Source organism: Culex pipiens, chromosome 3 (genome assembly GCF_016801865.2).
Source record: "Culex pipiens pallens isolate TS chromosome 3, TS_CPP_V2, whole genome shotgun sequence".
NCBI lineage: Eukaryota > Metazoa > Arthropoda > Insecta > Diptera > Culicidae > Culex > Culex pipiens.
Window position 1 is genome coordinate 27,660,286 of NC_068939.1, and position 18,478 is coordinate 27,678,763.

General features: G+C 34.2%; 1 non-coding gene across 1 annotated transcript; it reads right to left on the minus strand.

Annotated features, from left to right (window-relative positions):
* Window positions 1-4,427: 4,427 nt before the first annotated feature.
* On the minus strand, window positions 4,428-4,500 carry Trnak-cuu (transfer RNA lysine (anticodon CUU)). The gene has a single exon. It is a non-coding gene; the product is annotated as a tRNA-Lys (tRNA).
* Window positions 4,501-18,478: the final 13,978 nt, after the last annotated feature.

The window sequence follows — 18,478 nt, forward strand, 5'->3', positions numbered from 1 at the left end:
AACCTTTTTGAAATATTTTTTGTGAGTTTTTCCATTCTTTAAAACATGAGCATCTCTTGAATTCTTTTTTAATATTTTTTATCCTAAACTTTCTGGTTTTTTACATTTTTCATTTTTTTTTAAGTAATTTTCGTTTATTTCTGCAAGGGTTTTTTTGGTTTAAGTAGTTTCTTGGATTCGAAGTAAAAAAAAAAATCAGAAAAAAGTGTGATCTTTTACATTTTTTAAAACAAAACCAGTTTCTGAATTAATGATTTGCTGTTAATTGCTTAATAATTAGATTTTCAAATAAAACTGCAAAGTTTTGGATTCTTTCTAACAAGAAAAGTTTTTGAATAATTTTCGTAGGAAAAAGGATATTCTTTCAGGATATTTTTTTCTGTATGGTTTTGCATTCTTTTACCTGTTTTCAGAAAAAAAATTTTTTTAGAAAATAATTTTTCACAGTTTTTATAATTTTTTTATAGAAACGAAGTTCAAACATTTTGCAAAAAAAACAAAATTAATGAATTGATTTTCTACTTTTTTATAAATTCAAATCTTTTTCTATGATTTTTTAAGCAGAAAAAAACATAAGAAGAAATGCCTACTCGGTGAACCGTTCCATATGTAGAATCAAAATATTCTTTTGTCAAAACTACTTTCGGCGAGATATACCAGATTATCTGTTTATTTAGTAGTTTGCAATTTACTCAAAATAAATTCCAAAATTCAAAACTCATGCTAAAATTAAATTTGCATAGCAAATCAGCAAATTTTAGGGTTATTTTAGGTAAAACGAAATACAATATGGATTTTTCATTTCTGATAATGCATTTTGTAAAAGTTGAGGAAATCTAAAAGTCCGAAAAAAAATAATTGAAAAATGTTTATCTTCTAATATTTCCTTGTAATTGTAAAGAAAAGAAAAAACAATCTAACAGCCAATCAAAATTTTCAGCAGAGTCGCGAATTTTCTTCGCAACCCCCCACCTTGACACCAAACTGAAAATAGCTGAAGCAAATCACGCACACTCATTTGCAGCCATAAAAAAAGAACTTGGAAACAGCCAACCGGCGGGCAAATTATGTGCTAGTTTACGAATCCCGAACACGCGAATTGCTCGTCAGATTTGCATATGGGTCGTGGTGGGGTCTGGAAAAGGATTTTTCCCACCCGCTTGGAAAAGTTCGATCATTTTTTCAACGTCCATGATTGCGGTTTGCTGCTCGCAACGTGTTCCGTGTACCGGGCGTCGTCTTGGTACCGTGGAGTTGAGAAGTTTTGATTTGAATTTTGTTAACACCTGGTTTAATCGCCGAGATGTATGCAACTAGCTCAACTTTTTCTATGAAGTGCGCCTTAAGTTGTAAAATTTTTATAAAGGCTAGATTTTGAATGATTTTATTCAAATTCTCAGTTTAACTCATTACAAACAATTCCACGCTGTTTAACAACACCCCAAGCGAGCTTGCATGTTTGAGGTTAAGAGGGTTCCCATCGAACATCCGTGCGACCTTTAAAGTTGGCGCAGCCCCCCGGTATATCGTCTGTTTGGCCTGGGAGGCGAAATAGACCGACCGGACTTGGAAATAGCACACCAAGGACTTGCATGCACTGGGGAGGAGGCCAAAAGAAAAATAGAAATTCCGCTTGAGGAACGTAATTTGCATAGAAATTATATCATTTACCCTCGCGGACAGTCTGAGTCAGTCCTCTCCGGACGTTTCTCCGTGGACTTCTCGAATAATGAACTCATCCTTTTCGGACTGATTGCTGGATTGTCGGCCCCTTTGCGGGACTGAGCATTGGAGCTCAGCTGGATTAGTAAGTTTCGGCGTAAGCCACAGTTAAATTATTCTGTCGCAGAGTGAAGTGCATTGGAGCCGTGGTTAAACCGTTTTATTTCTGTATTCACAGTAATTTCGATCGAACCTAGCACGACCAAATAAAAAAAAATTAGCTCAAATTTTGTTTGGTGGATCTTAGGCAACATACAACAACAACATTTTCAAAAAAATCTTGGATCTTGTTGATGTTTTTTTTCAAATGTACTGTGAATTCTAACAATTAATCCGTTAAAAAACTAACATTCATATGACCTAATCAAATATTATGTTAGATTTTTGAAAAAAAAAAATCGTTTTACATGTGTTTGGCCAAGAGTCAAATTATTTTGATTTATTTTAATTCAACAAATTATATAAATGATTATTTTGAAAAAAAAAAAAAGTTTATCATTTTGATACTGTTTGTAAGATACAAAAAAAATACAGAAATTAAAAAACAACATCTTCTTAAATTACTCATGTTTGAAAAAACTAAGTTAATTAACAAATTAGGAAAAAATATTTTTTGAAAAGCCATTTAATTTTCTGAAACTTATCATGTTTTTAAGAAAAACTTATAGTTTTTTTAAGCCATTCTCATGTTGAAATAAATGCAAAACCTCTCGAAATTAATTGAACATTTTTTAAGCTTGATTTATTCATGACAATTCGATTTTTCATTTTTTCCCCATTCATTGAAACCACTTTTGGCGAAATGATCCGCACTCAATTTTTTGGTTTATTCAATGCATATTGTATACAGTCCAGACCCAATTATCCGAAGGCCTTGACGAAATTTCACTTCGGATAATCGAATCACGGAAAAAACTTTTTTCGTTGTCTTAATTTTTATTGTTGAGCTTCAGTATGACCTTTAAACTACTCTTAAGTGATTTAGAATTTTTAAATTCAAGATGGCGACCAAAATGGCGATGATGAAATATTGAAAATATATATTTTTTTTAATTTTACAGGCAATCAACCAATCAAATTTGACTAAAATGGGGTCGCAGAACTCGAATTTGTTGTTTTAAGTAAGATAATAAAAAGAAAACATTAAAAAATCAAGGCTTAGGATAATCGAGTCTGGACTGTATAACAAAATGGATTATGTCAATCGTTCCCGAGGTACCGTAAAACGGAGTGATTTTGATAGGTTTATGATTTTTCCGCAACATGAAAAGTACAATTAAAATACATACGGAATGGTATAGAACCATACTGACCGTGGTAGATAAATGTTCAAAGTACCTCAAGAAGAACTTTTTATAAAATTTTGAAAGGTTTTAAAAGTTAGTTAAATATAGTTAAGAAAATGTAGATGAAAGTCATTATTTTAAACTTCTCAAAGTGTCATGATTTTCTCAATGAACATGATTTTGAATCGGAAAACGGAATGCATTTTCGGATTCTTTGGACAATTATCCACTAGGAGAAGGTTAAATAAAATTGAAAATAATATGTGGATTTGAAACACAATTTTAAAAAAATCTCCAAATGTATAGGCAATTTCAGTTGAACAAATTTCATATAAAATGTGAAAACTTGTGATTCGTGCTTCGAATTCAGTATAAAATGCAATATAAATCGATCATTTTATAAACAAAACTAGTTTGAACAAATTTTAGGCAAAATTCCGATTTAATAAATTTATAACGCTTATAAACTTAATTAACTAAATATAAACATTGATTTTTTCTGTAAAACTATATCAGCTACTTTAGTGATGGTACATTTAACGTACAAATAAAGTTTGAAAATCTTAAATATGATTTTAACAAGAAAAACTATGACTATCAAAGTCACCCCGGAATTTTTAACATGATTATTTTTGTAAACACTGAAAAAACTGTTTTTCCATGTTTTAAAAATTATAATCTTGAGAAAAACCCTACCAGTTGGAAAATATTCTAAAAACAAAATTAAATCCTATCAAAGTCACCCCGGTTTACGGTATCGCAGATTTTTTTTTAAATCGCATAAAAGACGTAGTTTTGGATAAAAATCGGTTTCTTGTTTGTCTAGAAAGTACAATCAGAAGTTTGATTTTGATCGGCATAAGTTTATTTCCATTTTAAACTTGTTTGTGTACGATTGAGGTTGAACAACTCATTTGTAGATAATTCTGCATGCTTTTACGAAATCTGTAGGTTTTGTATTTGGTCATGAATGATTTTCACGAGTAATTCATAGATTTTATAACCAAGTTCAATGCTCGACCAATTCTTATCAAAGATCAAACACCAATTTCAGTCGAACGAAATTAAATACTCTTATCTACTTCCAATCTTATTAACCCGAACTGCTCCTAAGCTGACACTCACAGCTGGTGACGGGTGACTTACGAGAAAACGTCAGTAACACGAGTTTCTCTCGAGCACGCTTCTTCGCCACATTCTCAGCTTTTTTTGTATGCCCCGAGTTCGTCTCGTCCCCTCATTAAGAATGTATACAACTCGTCGTTTTCTGCCTGTTACCACGCTTTCTGACATCATCTTGTCTGGCGCTTGCCAGATTAGGCAAAACGAAGTGCAAATCTCTGCCCGGGGGTAAAAAAATGCTTGTGATTGAAGAGAAGTGGAGAGGAGAGGCAAACTTGTTTGCTAAAAATAAATCAGCGCCCAACGTGGGGCTCGAACCCACGACCCTGAGATTAAGAGTCTCATGCTCTACCGACTGAGCTAGCCGGGCTGTTGAAAGAGTATGTTCAACAAATTTAGAAGAATCCTTCATCGTAACAAGAGATGCTAATAAAATTGTAATTTGTGCTCTACAGATTATCCACTTCATGAGTTGATAAAGTCTACTTGCTTTACCCTACTCAGTAAAACTTTTAAATTACTTTCCAAGCTTCCCTGCTCGGAATTAGTTTACCTTGCTGAAGTGGAATAATAACCAATAGAGGACTTAATCTCTTGAGGCAACTTTGCGCAATACAAAATAAACGTTACGGTCCTACCTTCAAGTGTTCACCATAACCATTCCACCAGAAATGATGGTTTCATGATAAACTTAACAACTTTAACTTTGACCTACTTTGCCGCCATCGTTCCTCCTCGGGCTATCGTTTCCACAAGTTCTTCCTTTTCAAGACGGGCACACACACAGTGGTGTAGCATCTGCCAGAGAACTGCTAGAAGTCAAGTGCAATTCCCGCTCTATTTACCCCTCGCTAGCGGCGGCGGATGCGTTTCAAGCAGCAATGCAATTGTCCCCCAGGTTCTTCTTCCACAGTTAAGGAAAAAGAGTTCAAAAAACGAAGAGCTGCACACTGCTCCCTCAATGGTCTCAATTATGGCACTGCAGGGGAGCAGAAGTAGAGAGCATCCTTGCACCTCCGCGGGCGACGACAATTTTGCCTTGGGAATTTCGTGAAAGCATCCTGGGATACTTCGTTCGTGGGGGGAGAGTTTCCCCATGCTTTGTGGCACTTGGGAAAAGTGCCCGGAAAATGCGCACATATTGGCAGGAGAAGTGTGAAGCACCATTTTGTACGTGAATTGGGAAGAGGTGGTAGCAGGTTAACTGTAGCGTTATTGTTCTGTTGTAAATTAGTGAACATAATTTAATATACAGTCCAGACTCGATTATCCAAAGCCTCGATTATTCGAAGTTCGACTATCCATAGGTTCGTATGGGCCTTCAGATAATCAAATCATGAACTTTTTTTTGTATTTTATTTATTTTCTTAACATAAAATTCATTTTATGCAAACCCCTTTTAATCAAATTTGAATGGTTGATCGCCTTTTAAAACTGACTGTAAAAATTCAAGTGTGAAAATTGCAGAAATTATTTTCAGCTCTTCATATTATTATTTCTGGTTCTATCCCATTCCTCAAAAATCCGTTCGCTAGAATGCCCCATTCCCCAAATTCCATTTCCCAGAATCAATCGTTCCCCAGAAATGTTTGTGAAACGATTGTAGGTAACAGGATTGAATATGTAATAAATTATTAAATGAGTATTTATTATAAGATTGATATAATTCATAAATAAGAGTTTAGAGCGCAACAAAAAGTGCGCACCTTCATGAATATTGCCTTGTTAGCTGACAGATTGCGGATTGAGTGCGAGAGCGCGCTAGCGAGCTGCGAGAGAGAACAACGAGCGAGAAAACAACGAGATGCGCGCGGCCGGCGAAAGAGAGAATGAAGATTGTCAAATCAGTTTTGTGGTTAATTTGTGTGGAATAAGACGTGTTGTTTGTTAATTGCAAAATATCTGTGTTTTTATTGCAAAAGAAAGTCCCCGATCATGACAGTTTGTTGTTGTTGTTGTATTTGTTTGTTTTAATTTTTCAAGATTTTTTTTTTCGTCGATTTTATTTTTTTACATTTATCTCTTTCAACATACAACAAATTAAAAAAAGTTTGTTCCTATTTTGATATAAATTTTGTTTATAAAAAACATTGTTTAATGTTTATATTTGTATTTCACTTAGAGCGTCCAATTTCCCGAGGTTACAAAATTCTCGGAAACGGGGTAATTTTCAACAAAATTCTCGGAAACGGGGTAATTTTCAACAAATTTCCCGGGAAATTTGTTTTTTTTTCGAAAATTATTCTGATCCTGCTTCTGATTAATATTTTGCAACAAAATTGTTTAAAACAACCACTTTAGTGGTCAAAATGAGTCAATCAAAGGCTTGACTTCTTGTAAAAAATCAACTTTAAGAAAATATATACATTTTCTACTTTGATATGCTGTCTTTCAAATCGTATCAAATCAAAAAAAAAAAATAAAGTGAGTAAGAAAAACATTGACAAATAAAGTTGAAATGAAAAAAAAATATGTTTTTTTCCAGGTTGTGAATGATTCAGAATAAATATTATCTGAAGTAAACCTTGACATGAAATTTACATCCGATTCAAATTAAGATTGAAAAAAATAAAATCAAGTTAGGTTCTCTTCTCTTGTTGATTTTCTAAACGTGGGTGCCAAAAAAAATGGAATATGTATGCTTCCGTTTGAATTTCGGATTTTTTTTTTTAACATGTTCCGGGAATTCCCGACAAATTTACCGGGACGGGAAATCGGACGCTCCAATTTTAATCAAACAAGGCACTTTTGGACTTATTGGAAATTTCGAATTTTGGGATCACAGATCGGAAAAATACATAAAACTGTAGATTAAAAAATATTTTCATATTTTTTTTTTGCAAATTTTCAGCAGTATAACTGTAAAAATGTATAAAGCGTATTTTGAGAGGGTGTGCTTCAAAATTTTGAAAAAATGAGCTTGAATTTTGAAAATCAAATGTTATTTTTTTGTAGTTTTGAACTTTGTAGAACCATGTTTTGGTAGTCGAGATAATGCCTTGGAAAGAATAAATAATAATAAAAAAATGTGTATGTGTTGAAACATGTGGCCTTTTTCCAACCGACCACATTTTACAAACTTTAAATCAGATATTAAGTTTTGAATTTTCATTATTACTTTTTTTTATTTTATTATGACTCAAATACAATGGAAATTTCCTCTTCCTGTTTTAGAAAACTATCAATCAATAGGTATGTAAAACTAAAAAAAAATGAATTTTGCTTAGTTATTATATTGCATTGCGGAGAACCAAGCTTACTATAAAATGTTAAAATTGTGATTGGGGAAAACCCCCCGCAGGATGGAGAGTGGAAGAGGTTTTAAATTTCAAAATTTGAAGGTCACTTGGAACCCTTAATCAAAAGCACAGTTAAACTTGAGGTTCCAAAGGAACTCCGGATATTCAAAACTAATAAAATCGATTTTTTTTATATTTAACGAGTTTTTGGGGGTTATATCTGAGCTCAAAGACCCAAAAAAAAAACTATGAAATACCAAAATATCGGCAAATTAAGGCTAAACTTTATTTAAAATAAGAATCAAGTAGGAGGAACTTTCCCACTGCAAGCAAGGAATGCATTCCCATGTATACAGAACAAAATGCAGTAAGTGTTTCCCAGGATACTTCAAATTAGAAATATAAAAAAACTTTGATTGGAATGTTAGCTTTTTTTTTTGCTGGTTCAACCCCTTCAAAACTCGGTCCGGAAACGCCCCCCGTTCAAAATTCCTTCAGAGCCTTCTATGTTAGAAACACACGAAGAACGGCACCACCGTCACCGCCCGCCTCATAACAGAATAATCCTTTCCCGGAAATGACAGCTGAAAGGAACGTTGAAATAAAAGAATTTACTTCCCGTTTATCCTTTTTTCTTCTCACTTTTCCCTTGCTCTCTTCACTTCTCTGGTAATGACGCAACACCGCCGTGGTCGGCTGCCACAGTTATTCAAATATCGTTAGACATATCTCGTTTTGTATTTTGTGCCGTGAATCACTGGGCGAGTCCGTGCAGAGTGTCATCAGACACTGGGAGAAGTCCTTTCCTTCTGGGGGAGGAGAATCCCGGAAGAGCGCGTGGGAAATTTTTGCTTCTGAAGAAGGAGCCGCTGGAGGACCTTTTATACAATTGTTGGGAATATGGTTCTGGGAACCAATTGGAAAACTTAGAGATAAAAAAAACCTTTAAATTGTTCAAATTTGTAACACTGGTCAAAGTTGACGGGAATCAGCCTCAAAACATCTATGATACAAATCAACTGAGGCATGGAATACAACCCAATGCTCCGTCTATCTGTTTCTCTGACCTGCCAATAGATGGCTCTGCTTTTGGTGCTCGTGCGTTTTACTGTTATCTTGGCTTGAATTTGATAAAACAAAAGTATAATCAAACGATGGTGTCTCCAAAAACAGTTCTACAATATTTTTTATTATTAAACTAAACGTTTTTCGTGGTTTTCAAAATCGAGTTCCATGTCCGATGCTCTGTGGCGGAATCAGTTTAGCCACCCTTGAGTTGGCAAGAAAAGAAACTTGAAGCAAATCCTTTTTGTGTCGTTTGGTGAAGGCGCTGCACGAATAACACACATGGTGGGTGATGATGGTGATGATACTAATAAGAACTCCTGGTTAGGAGGTATATATCGCTTTACGTCTGTCGTCTTGCCGGAGTAGTGGCCAACTGTTGGGCGAGAGTCACTTTTGTCAGGGACTCAGATGTGGTGATGACATGCTCCAAAAGGAGGGCAGAAAAAGTGGATTCAGGAATCGTTGTGGATGATTTATAGAATTGGAAGGTACAATGGGAATGATAGAGTACATGTCGGGTTGAACAGAACCATGTAATCAGGAGCTGTGCTAGAAAGCTACTATATTATCTGAGATAATGAATTACAGCTAATAACCTAGAAGCAAAGCTGATGAACGCGCTAAACAGCAATTTTGCTTTCCTCGCTGAGAAGTGCTATAACAAAAAAAAAAAAAAAAAACTTCTTAATTAGATAGCGATCAAGAAAGTTCAAACTTACGGACCCAATCTGCATCAATCTGGTATTAATTCTTTCATTGAAATGTTCCGGCGACAAAATTGAGCGAAAAGTTCATCGCCCCGAGATCGCGAGTTGGAGCGAGCAAATGAACAATAGTAAAAATAGTCAAACGTTGTTATTAATTAATAGTAATAATACCAAAAAAAATTAAATATCAATTTTGTTCCCTAAACTTGTAAGTATTTTTTCGATCTGAGATCACCAAAATTCAAAAGTGCCCTATTTGATTGAATGTACAAAATTTATCTTACACAGTGTATTTTAAATAGTTTACAACCATTTGAAGAAGTTTTTTCAACGAAAATTTTCTGCAATATTTATTTTTTACCTCCACATTTTTTGAAAGAGATACTACCAATTTAAAAAAATAAATAAAATCTGCATTGGCTTAAGACCAACTGATATATTTTTGTGGCACTTAGAAATTAAGATTCTGAATAGAAGCGTAAAGGAGAATGGGCAAATTTGTATGGGAGCTGGTCCAAGGATGTACACGAACGTGAGAAACGTTATTCGAAAGATCTCGCCGAGACATGAAAAAAAGTCTTCTGGATAAACTCTCTAAACCCCGGGGTTCAAAAGTTACAAGTTGTTGAAGTTTGAGTATTTTGGGTTAAAACGTACAAAAAATCGTATTTTTGCTATTGCTAAAATCACTCATAAAATCCTTATTTTATTATGGATTTCGATCATCTTGACTTCATTCGACGCGTATCAGCAAAAACTATTAGTTCTGATATGTTTTAGCATGATCGATACATGACTTCTCTTGTCTTTATCCGTTTTTGCAAGAGGCTTACCATAGAAACAAGTCGAAACTTGAAGATTTTGAAAACGGATCCTACCCAGACTGCTTCAGTGAGTATGGAAGGCTACAGCGCAATGTTGTAACAACTTATTGGGATGTTCTGAGTCATCCGAGAACTCCTTGGAGTTAAGACCGGTGGGTCTACCGCCGTAACAAGCAAGAGGTCAGTGATTTTTTACCACTGATCATAACCGCATAGCTTCAGTGAGTATAGTAGACTACTTAGTTAATGTTTTGAAATGTCCTGGGTCATCCTAGGACTCACTAGAGTTAAGAGCTATGGATCTACCACCGTGACAATCAAGATTTCTACCTGTTTTGACCACTGATCATACTGCTTTTTTACTGTGTTGGGATGTCTTGGGTCATCCCAGGACTCACTGGAGTTAACAGCCACAGATCATAACTCCAGGGAGTCCTTTGGTGATCCAAGACAGCCCAAGTCATTTACAAAGTAGTCAAACCTACTCTGAAGCTATGCGGGTATGATCCGTGGGCAATACCGGTCGACATCTTGCTAGTTACGGTAGTAGACCCACAGATCTTAACTACAGGGAGTCCTAGGATGATCCTGGACATTCCAAAATAATAACAAAGTAGTCTACCATACTCACTGAAGCTATGCGGTTATAATCAGTGGTAAAAAATCACTGACCTTGTGTTTGTTACAGAGGCAGACCCACAGATCTAAACTCCAGGGAGTCCTAGGATGACCCTGGACATTTCAAAACATTAATAAAGTAGTCTGCTATACTCACTGAAGCTATAAGTTGTCACAACAGTACACTGTAGCCTTCCATACTCACTGAAGCAGTCTGGGTAGGATCCGTTTTCAAAATCTTCAAGTTTCGACTTGTTTCTATGGTAAGCCTCTTGCAAAAACGGATAAAGACAAGAGAAGTCATGTATCGATCATGCTAAAACATATCAGAACTAATAGTTTTTGCTGATACGCGTCGAATGAAGTCAAGATGATCGAAATCCATAATAAAATAAGGATTTTATGAGTGATTTTAGCAATAGCAAAAATACGATTTTTTGTACGTTTTAACCCAAAATACTCAAACTTCAACAACTTGTAACTTTTGAACCCCGGGGTTTAGAGAGTTCGTCCAGAAGACTTTTTTTCATGTCTCGGCGAGATCTTTCGAATAACGTTTCTCCCGTTCGTGTACATCCTTGGACCAAATCTGCCCATTCTCCTTTGTATTTTTTTAATAATTGGATAACGTGTGTTAAAAAATCTGGATGTAAAAAGCTCCGTAAAGCCCACCTTCATGTAAACACTCAGAACCAAATTCTGAGCAAATGTTATTTTGTAAACGTTTGGTTAAGTACTTCAAAAGTTATTCTAAAAAAACGACCTTGCCTTAAATCGAGAAGATAAGAAACAGAAAAAATAAGAAATTTATTTAAACAATTTAAACATGCATTACTAGCGTGTCCCAAAAAAACACGAAGTCGAGGAAATCAATGTGCTCAGTTCTCAAATGATATATAATCATGTTAGAAACAACTCTCTCATACATGAAAACTTTCGGAAAAATCGTTTACCATGTTCCCTGTGCATTTTTTTGAAAAAAGTAAATTTTTTCGACAATTTCACAAAATCTGCTAAGAAAAAATTAAAAATCTTAAAATTTCAAATAGGCTATACTATAAAATGATGGTTTGTGTTAAGTTAATGTATCGATTCTTTTTCTATTTTTTTATTTGTTATTTGTTTATTTGTATCCATGGCAACGCAGCAAATGCAGAATGCTTTAAACATGAGTTATTTACTAAAAGTAATTCATTGATTTAGCACGTAGTGTGCCAGAAAACAACACCAGATGGCGTAAGTATTAGAGGACGAGCTAATTATGATAAAAAACAGATGCGATATAGCCTCACTTCAAATTAGGGTTTAGTTTCCATTAATATTGTATGCCAAAGATGATTAATTTCAACATTTTCAGAAATTCGATATTCTTTCTTTTCAACACTTGGAATATCTCAGCAGAATTAATGAAAGTTCAAAGTTGCTTAGACAAAAATCTTCAGCGGAAAATTTCCTACAAGATGCAAGTATCCTTACAGATGAGGAAATTTTTGTGTTCAATACCGAGGGAAAAGATTGAAAAAAAGTATAGCAAAAACTCGTATTTTTCGACATAAAAGCTACCGGGAAAGTGAAAACAAGGTTTTAAAAGGCCAAATCGATACATTAACTTGTTTATTGGACCATAAACCATCATTTTATAGTATAGCCTATTTGAAATTTTAAGATTTTTATTTTTTTCTTAGCAGATTTTGTGAAATTGACGAAAAAGTTTACTTTTTTCAAAAAAATGCCCAGGGAACATGGTAAACGATTTTTCCGAAAGTTTTCATGTATGAGAGAGTTGTTTTTAACATGATTATCTATCATTTGAGAACTGAGCACATTGATTTCCTCGACTTCGTGTTTTTTTGGGACACGCTAATGCATTACACAGAAAGTTCAAATTTGATAAAACAAAATTAATTTTATTTTTTCAAATGAGGTTTTTTTCTGATTTACCCAACAGCCAAGTGCAACGTACTCCACAGAAATCCATCTCCAATACAAATCGATTCAACGCGACAAGACCAAATGACCGGGTTCTTCCTCTTGTAAATGCACATACATAAATAAACACAACTAACACAAACCAGTAGCACCGGAGCGACAATTAATTCAATTTCCTTTACGATTTCCGCTTGACACCAATAGAGGAGGAAGAGATGGCAGAAAAGTGGATGGCGGCGGCGGCGTCGTCGCCGAACGTCTCGAGTCGATCGATGTTGCAGCATTATTGCATTGAATTGCAAGCAAGCAAGCAAGCAAAAACAGACCCATAAACAAGTACATTCTTCAAGGCGTCGTTTGTTTTTCAGTGCTGAGAAGCTCTCTGTGAAATTTTGATTAATTTTATCAGTTTAATTTAAAAGTTAAAGTTAAAACAAAAGTTCAAGTTTCACTTTTCCAGCAAAGTCAATATGAAAAAAAAAAAACTATTTAAAAGATTTAAGACATTTTCTAGAGAATTTGGAGAAACCTGAAAAAAACTCTAAACGACAAATACTCCGTTATTGTCGTCGCCGTGTCCGTTGCAATCCGGTGCTCGAACAAGAACCGCAAGCAAAGTGACACAAACGACGACATCCCGTGGGTAACAATTGCGCACAAGAAGAGCACCCAAGAAAGAAAGTAACAAATTCTGGGTAGATAACAATAACGGCGCGAAGAAATTTAAAAGAAGCAAAAAAAAAAGACAGAACGGAAGCACGGCCCTTTTCCGGTTCTTGTTGTCATCATCGCTCTTGGTGTTTATTTTTTTCTTCTTTTTTTTTGAGTAAAAGGAAATAATATTGAGCGAGGCACAAATTGTGACGCTTTTACGTAACTAGGACTCTCGTGTCCGCTCAGTCGGTTTTCCTAATGATGATCGAGTCGGAAAAGATTTATTGCATTGTGGCGGCGTTTTTTCTCTTCTCACTTACTTATTTTTCCTTTGAACTACATAAAGTGATTTAGAGATTTAATTGCGAGATATGACATTTTTTTCATTGATGTTGAACAGTTATAACCGTAAAATAAAAACGAAACTTAGAGTAAATTTTAAGATAAAAATATGCATAACGTCATGATTCGAATTCCCGGACGCTTCGAAAGCCGGACACCTCATCTTGTTTTACCAATTATTTGGATATAAGTTCGCTTTATGAATGTCAAAGCTGTGTTATTTGATGAATTCTTACATCAACTTTCATTTAAAGTTTGTTTGAACGCTGTAGTTAATCCAAAACTATTATATAAAATAAAATTATAAGTTTATCAAAAATGTGAAACATTTCACTGAAATATTTCATAGGCGTCCGAAGGCAAAGCAGAAATTTATGGTTTTGATTTCCTTAAATTCTAGCAAATTTTTGTAAAAAATATCGATTGTTTTGATGTTAACAGTTTATTTGAGACCTAAAGAATGCCATTCACCAACATTTCCGTCCAAATTTGTGCGGTTTATAAGCAAAATCGAGTGTCCGGAATTCGAAGCAAAAGTGTCCGGATTTCGAATCAGCTTTTATCAGTGTCCGGAATTCGAAGCACAACAAGTCATTTTTATGTTAAATAATGCTGAAAAATGGTTACAAAAGACATATTTTGCATGCATTCTCTTAAAACTGACTGTTCATACTACATCCTGATGATATTTCTACATTTCCAACTTGTTACAAGATTTTTTGCCAGCTATAACAAAAATGATATGCTACTAAGTGTCCAAATTCTGAATCATGACGTTATTTATGTTTGAATTCAATTTAATGATCTCATAATTCCATAAATTTTAATTATCTTTTTATAAACATTATTAACAACAACAAACACATAGTAAGATTTCATCAATCTAAATGTGACATTAAAAAATGACGCAGCCTCAACTCTTTTAAGCACTCACTCAGGATCAATAAACCTCTAAAGTGGGCACACAGTTTCTCAGAAAAAAAATAAAATGAAAAATTCCGTAAACCCCCCCAAATTTGACGGAGGTTGCAGCAACCCAAATTAGGGCCAAGCACGTCACTTAGTTACCCAGCAGTCAAATGATATGGCAGTAAAAGTATGGCGTTTACCTTTTCCACCTCTCTTTTTTTTGCTTCAGAAAAGAGTAGCTCTTGTTCTATGGCAGAAAAGCTTATGTTTCTGTTTCTCCTCGACTTTTCAAACAAATGACAGACCGTGGAATGCCCATCAATCAAGGAGGGAGAAGTTTCGCTTTTTTGTCGCAGAATTTTCCCATATTTCTGCGCTAGGAAGCTCTATCGTGCAAAATTGTGTCGTTTTAGTTTATCGTGTGAAATCCATTGGAGTTGTAGTATTAAAAAAAACAGATCTCGATTTAAAACAATAGATAATTAAGAATTAATATACTTTCAACTAGTTTTAGTTTTTTTTTTCATGAAAAAGCTTGTGAAAAAGTCTAATTTAAAAATAAAAGGTCTAAGAACAACTTAAGATTTCATCAACTCAGCATTAATTCTTCAACCGCCGTGGAATCGGCTTCAGTTGTCATGGGGATGTGACCCTCCACGTGTAAGGATGACAAGGACAACCACTCGGTTGCTGGCTGGATGTGAAATGCAAAATTACATGCACATATATTACCAGGACTGTTGGTTTCTGCTACTACTGCTGGAACTGGGTGCGGTCGGCTGTACGGTTCCGGTGCCGTAACGAAGGCCGTCATGCCGTTGTCACGCGTCCTGGTACCAAGAAGCAGCGGCATTTCACATTTGCAGCAAAAGCTGCACTGCCATTCAGCGTTTACACGTAGTACATGGCCGATTGCTCAGAGCAAATGTTGAAATGATAAAAACCAAGTAAAACTTTCAAAAATGTAAGTCATAGCAAAAAATTGTCTAGTAAATTTATAAAATTCGAGAGTTTATTGCTCCCACTATTGGTCCTTTTCAAATGCTCTTCCATGTAGAATCCAGTTCAAACTGCAGTAATATTTGCCCTGTCACGTAATTGAGCGCGAAATGCTTCACCGCGGATAAACGTTTTTGCAGCAATGGCAAACTTTTGGTGGCAATGCGGAGTTACTGCATGGCAACATTATCTAGAGTTACAAAAATAGTTTTCTTTTTGATTGAAAAGCAATTTAAGATGCTTTTGCGCAATCCTCAAACCAACTCTAGTTTGAACACATTGAAAAAATCAACTTTTGAAGTATGTCAAAGCAATTTTTAAAGTTTAAACATTTCAAGTTGCTTTCTTTAAATTAATTGGAAATATTCCAAATTTTACCCAAAAGTTGAAATATTTTGTCTTATTCTTAGAATTGAAGAAACGTCAATGTTATTAATTCATCGAGGCATTTGGACAATATTTACCCATACATACAATGAAGACCACATTTAGAATATGTGTAGAAACTAAATTTTTACTTCAGCAACTCTCTACGAAATCGGCTGATTTTGACCATCTTTATGATTTGTATTTGTTTAATTGAGTCAAACCTTGTGGGGGCCTTCCCAATAAAAACCAAAGAAGTCAAAATGCGTAATATTGAATTTTTGGCCCTTTTGAAATTTCAGTCTTGATTCAAAAAAAAAAAATTAAATGATGTTTTGGAAGAGATCGGAACATTTCACTGAGACTTATAAAACTTCAATTTTTCTGTTTCTCTTTCTTTAAGCCGCTGTATCTCAGCAACCAGAGGTTAATATCTCTAAACACTTAAATAGCAAATTTTCTGAACTTAAAAAAATCAGATTTGGAGACTCATGGTCACTATTTTAAAAAATCTAAAAACTGAAAATATTTCGTTGGAATCAAACTTTCGATGGCTATATCTTGAAAACGGAGCCCTTTATCAAAAAATATTTAAAGTACTTTTCGATTGCAAATTCAATTTCACTTTAGAAAATAAGGTCAAAAAATTAAATCATCAATGAAATTTCAATTTTTCTCAAAAATCACTATTTTTTCAAAAAATCATAACTCGAAGGCAGTTTTTTACCATTCTTCTCTATGGCTCAAATGTTGTGGGTTTTTGTCCCGTAAAACATATCAAAAAATCTCAAAATGAAAAATATAAGGGTTTTGAGAAATTGAGTTTTTATGAAAGACAGTTATTCAAAAAATCGGCATAATTTTATTTCCATGTACCTATTTTAGCCTCAACAATACCAACAAGTTTTCCGAAGACACCAAATGGATCAGAAAATTAATTCGAAAGTTAAAGATTTCGAATATTTACGTACCCATTTTTGTATGGAAAACTGCCAATATTGTACGAAGACTTGTTTGGGTAAACCAATGACAGAAAATAGCTTCTTTGGTCATCTTCATCATCCTCATAATCAAGATTGCCAAATTTAGAGGTTTGCTGTCAGGTTTTTGAACGTAGAAATTCAGGGTTATTTGGGGGCATTCTAAGGGCTCTTGAAAACAAAACTTTTTGCTTTTCAAAAATTCTCTCTAGACTTAAAATTTAGAAGTTACAGCCATATAAAGGTAAAAAAGAAGCAATTATAACATTCAAAGATCTAGTACTCAAAAGTTGAAAAACTCTCTGGGGAATTTTACTTTTAACTCGAGATATCTTTATTAATTTTAATTTTGAAAATTACTATTTTTTAGTGCATAGGACAACCCTAACGAAATTCGAAAATCGTCAAACTGTAATCTAAATCTGCCCTCAGAATTGAGCCTGAGTGTTCAAATATCGCTTTAGGTCATATTTTAAGTTTTCTTGGGTTTGCATGATAATGATATTGCATGATATTTTTGTAATTTTGGCTTCACGACTAACATTGAAAAAGGTCAAATGTTCAATATTACGATCAAACAATTTCACAAATCTAGAGTTGTTTTTGAATAGGTCCTATAAACATCTGAAACACAGGACCTTTTCAAAAAATCTCTAGAAATGTTTCATTTTTTTTTAAATTGAAATAGAACCTTTAGCGTATGCGTTATTGGTGCCAAAAAATTAACGGCTGCTTGGATGAGACTCAAAAAAACGATTTATCTCAAAATTCCATAAACTTCATTTTTTTTCCATTATTAACAGCAACAAATACATAATGCGTTTACATCAATCTAAAAGTGACATTTCAGAAATGCGCACCCTCAACTCTTTTAAGCACTCACTCAGGATCAATAAACCTCTAAAGTGGGCACACAGTTCCTCCGAAAAAAATGATAATTTTACGTGGAAACTCAACCAAAAATCGATATTTTCCACTTAATTTTACGTTTTGGACCACTATGCATTGGTTCGTCCAGACAAGTATCCATACAATTTTGACAGCTGTCAATACAACATTGTTATGTAAATTTTCAAAAATCTTTATCTCGGGAAGTTACTTCTGATCGCATTGGTGTCTTTTGGAAAATTTTAGGAAAATTCAGTTCAATTATCCGAAGGTTTATTTGGGACTTCGGGTAATCAAATCACGAACAAAATCATTTTTTTGATTTTTTCCATTATCTTGTTTTTAACATAAAATTCGAGTTCTGTTACCCCATTTTAGTCAAATTTGAGTTGTTGATAGCCTATAAAAACATAAAATGCATTTTTTTCAATAATACATCACTGCCATTTTGATCGCCATCTTGGATATAATTTATGCGTAGTTTAGGGGTCATACCTAAGCTCGACAATCAAAAATAAAACGAAGAAAAAAAAATTGTGATTCGATTATCCGAAGTGATTTTTTTCTTAGGCTTTCGGATAATCGAGTCTGGACTGTAATTAAAAAAAAAACACACTTACAAAAAATACCAAATTTTTAAAATAAATTTCCAAAAACTCGTTGGAACTATCCATAAACCACGTGGACACCATTATAATAATTTGGACTGTGGACTTTAATCATTGTCATAACACCATCTGAGTCTATCAACCTTCAATCTATTAAAACAATCCGTTAAAAATAAACACCTTCCTTCCAGTCAGTTTCCATGATACAATCTCACCT